At 43.5% G+C, this 4,176-nt stretch overlaps 1 pseudogene; it reads left to right on the top strand.

Moving 5' to 3' along the window:
• Window positions 1–3,031: 3,031 nt before the first annotated feature.
• Window positions 3,032–3,147, top strand: LOC112478207 (annotated as a pseudogene).
• The last annotated feature ends 1,029 nt before the right edge of the window (window positions 3,148–4,176 follow it).

Here is a 4,176-nt window from a genome sequence, read left to right as displayed (position 1 = left end):
GTTTCTAGTGGCCACACTTCCCATTTACTCTTTCTGCTGCCTGTTATTTTCTCAGCATGGAGTAGCGTCACCCTTAACACAGAAAGGGCTTTTGTTGTGCTTGACATTAGGACAGCACACGTAAGGGAAATCCAGGAAGCTGCCCCTTACTCAGCAGCCAGGCTCGGGGAGGAAGCTGAGTCCTGTGAATGAATCTGGAGACAAGGGCGGGCAGGCTCAGTCCTGATGCGGTCATAAGGCCCCACAATAGCAGAAGGAGACAAGTAGGAAATGTGGCCTTGGGCAGCAGCTTTGGGATGGAGCCGTGAAAACATGGAGGTGAGCTAGGTGGAAGATCTGCAAACCCGACATCTCCCACCATCACACAGGGCCACGGCTCCCAGTGGGAGAAAAACAGCATCCCCAAGGAGAACGGAAACCAGGGTAACTAAACATTCAAGCTTGCGATTAATGAGCAAATCCCATCAAACCTTTGACACCATGGGCTTTGGCGTCAGAAGGCAGAAGCCTTTTAAGCGCCAATGATTAGCCGCGTGCTCTTCATCTTCAGGCTGCGTCTCTGTGATGGATTGCCACCTGCATCGTGCCCTGGCATTTCCACGCACAAAATAATTGGCTGCAGAAGGTCGTTGGATGCCTTTGTGTGAAGGAAACTGCAAAAAAAAAAACCAAATTCTGTTCCACTAACTCATATTTTTCGATATTCTGAATCTGAGAATCCAAATTCTGTTTTTATTTGACTTCTCCATGATATGAAATTGTTCTTTACTGTAAAACCAAAGTGAATAAAATGGAAATAGTTGTCTGTGTTAAATAGTTAAATAGGCATTTGCTTCAAGGACATTTGTGGACATTTTATGTTCATCTCTATATCATTCCTATAAGGGGCGTAGAATTCTCCAGACTTCTTTGAAAAAGAAACTGAGGCACAAATAATGCAGTGTACAGGGTTAGCAGAGCTGTAAAAGCTGAGCAACAGTAGCTAACTTGATATCCTTCATATTAATTAATTAATGTTAATATAGCTAAACTAAGTGCTGGCACTGAATTACTCATTTAGACCTCACAGCAACCATATTATTACTAGTATCTCTATTTTGCAGAAGAGAATGCAACTCGAATTGGTTCAATAACTTGCACAAAATCACACAGCCTGAAGTTATGACAAGACACAGGTTATCCAACCTAAGAGCCTCTCTAGTTACGAGGTGCCTGTATTACTTCTCTATCACTGCATAATGAACTACCCCCCAAATTCAGTAGCTTAGGGATGGGACTTCTGGAATGGTGGGCTACAAACAACTTAGTAGTTTAAAACATCTGTTATCTTGCAGTTTCTGTGGGTCAGGAATCTGAGCACAACTGGCTGCCTCTGGCTCTGGGTCACTCACAAGGCTACAATCTAGGTGGCTGCTGGAGCCACAGTCATCTCAAGTCTTGGCTGGGAAAGGATATGCTTCCAAGCTCACTCCTGTGGTCATTGGCAGGGTTCAGTTCCTTGCTGGCACTTGATCAGACACTGCCCTCCTCTCCTAGACACATGGACCTCTGCATAAGGCACAACAAGGCAGCTTGCTTTATGAGAGCAAATAAAAAAGAACCAGAAAGAGTTTGGGCAAGATGGAAGTCCCAGTCTTTTGCAACCTTACTTTGGAATAGTCTATTCATTCGAAGGGAGGGTCACTAGACCCAGCCCACACTCAAGGGGATCACACAGAGGAATGGATACCAGCAAGAGTGATCACTGGGAGCCGTATCAGAAGCTGCCCACCACGGTGCCCTTCTCAGGTAACTGCCCCCGTCCGCATTACTCAGAGGGGCAGGCTAAATGACTGTGAGCTCCTAACCACATCTGACTGGAGATGTTACCTGGCCCAAACCTGGCTAATTAGATTCTCCCCGCTGAGAAATTCTGAATTGCAATCCAGAGACTTTCACTGGTTTCTGCTAGGGGCTTGAAATCAAAGATATTAATCAGAAAAACTATGGGGCAGCCATCTCTGCTATGCTGAGACAAATAGGGAAAGCCAGATATGAGGAAAGAGAGAGAGAGAGCATGGTGTGCACATTTCCTATGAGAGTGTGTGTGTGTGTGTGTGTGTATGTGTGTGTGTGTGTGTGTGTGTGTATGTGAGAGAGAGAGAGAGAGAGACTAAGAGACTAAGAGACTATGCTTCCTCTTCTGGATTTGAAGAGGTACATAAAAACTTTGGGTTTCTGTCACTTGCAACTTTGCAACTTGGGGTGATAGTGATAATATTTACCAACCAATAAGGCTCAAACACCAACAGATCTGGAGAGAACTCACCATAAACATCTGGTGCAGCCCCACGGCTGGACACTGGGTGCCCACCAGTGTTTGCCACCCCAAAGAGAAGCACACACTCTCTCACCTTGACCACACTGCTGCCCTCGGGGAGTTAGGCTGGGGTGGGGGATCTGACCCAGGAAACTCAAGATCCCGAGTGGGAGTCATGGCGGCAGCCTAGCACAGAAACGTCAGTGTGATCACGGATTCCCTCTGTGGCCCACTGGGGAGTCAGTATCTCTGCCAGATAAGTCACAGATGAGTTTCTGTGATAACGTCACGTGCATTCACTGTGGTCCGTGGAAGAAAATATAGAAGTGACCTACATAGGGATGAAAAGCCTCCATCTGATCTGTAGGAGAAGGAACTGAAAAGATCCCCCACTAGGTAATGGGGTTTGGGGAACTATCCACTTCCTCTAACACAGGATGATGGAGCTCCTTGATGTGCTTTGGGCCGAACCCCTTCACAGTATGTGCAGTGTCATGGGTATCCACAGATAGGTAGGAATTTCAGATACTCCAGCAATATGACCAAAACAAAACAAAAGAAAAAAGCCAAGAGCCAGTGTTTAGGGAAAGGGTCAAGTTTTTTAAAGTTATATTTTAAATTAAATCGACTGAGAGAGTTGGACATGGCTCCATAGTGTGCGTGTAAAGCAGACGTGCTAACCGCTACACTACACTACAGGCATCTTACACCCAAGTGGAGCCACAGTCCATGGTCTACGGCCATGCCACCCTGAACAAGCCCAATGTCTGATCTCGGAAGCTAAGCAGGGTTGGGCCTGGTTAGTACTTGAATGAGAGACCACCTGGGAAGACCAGGTGCTGTAGGCATAAATAATAAATAATAAACAAACAAACAAACAAATAAATAAATCTATGGAGAGTCAACAAATTCATGCAGCCTAATTCTGTTCAAAAACAAGATGTCCGCACAGCATTCCTCTCTAGTCTGGAAAGAAGTTCCACTCTGACTCCCTGTCTCCCCCACGATTTTCCTTCTCCTTTAGGAATAAATGTCAGTAAGTGCTAACTGAAAGCCAGTGGAGATTGCTTGCTAAAGGAAGTTTCATCCTGAACATTAAACCTAAACCTGATTTCTTTGCGAGATCTCTTGTTGAATTAAAACCTTGCTCAAGAGCTATTTTTTTCCACCTTAGATATCGTGGATAATCATTCTGCTTCCTTGGTCAATGAAATATGAGGTAAGTTGTTACAAAGAGAGATTTATGCCGCTGTCTCACAATTGAGCATCGTGTGCATATTTCCTGCCTAAGAAAATACAGTTCACCTCGATGTACTGAAGTAGCGTTCGATATTCATAATTATAAGTCATAACTCATAGTATAAATTTTCTTTGAATCAGGAATTTTGCACTAGAAGAGATTTTGGATTAAAGTATACAGTATATATTACTTTTATAATTAAAGAAAGGAGAGAAAATATATATATAATTTTAATTCTTCTTTTTTCAAAGCTTTAGATGAATTAATTGCAAAACTCTATCCTGGGTTAGCAATTGGGCCTGCAGCAACCTCATAGCTGTATGTACCTTGGAGATTAAATTTATCATCATCAGTAAGAATGCCTAGCATTTATTGAGCACTCACTATGTGCCAGGCATCTTACTAAACTCTCTACATACATTATCCCATTTTATCCTCACAATAACCCTCCCAATATTATTATCCCCATTTTACAGAAGAGGAAATTAAGTTATAGAGAGGTTCAGAAAATTGACTAAAGGTTCACATTTAGAAAGTAATAGAGCAAAGATCTGGAATCAGGTCTGTTTTATCCCAGTATTTACTCTGAACTACCAGGACTATCTCTGAACTTCAGATTCTGAAACTACCATGCTGC

The sequence above is a fragment of the Pteropus alecto genome, unplaced genomic scaffold, assembly GCF_000325575.1.
Source record: "Pteropus alecto unplaced genomic scaffold, ASM32557v1 scaffold42, whole genome shotgun sequence".
NCBI lineage: Eukaryota > Metazoa > Chordata > Mammalia > Chiroptera > Pteropodidae > Pteropus > Pteropus alecto.
Note: the sequence above shows the minus strand (reverse complement) of the source record. Positions and strands in the feature narration are given on the sequence as shown.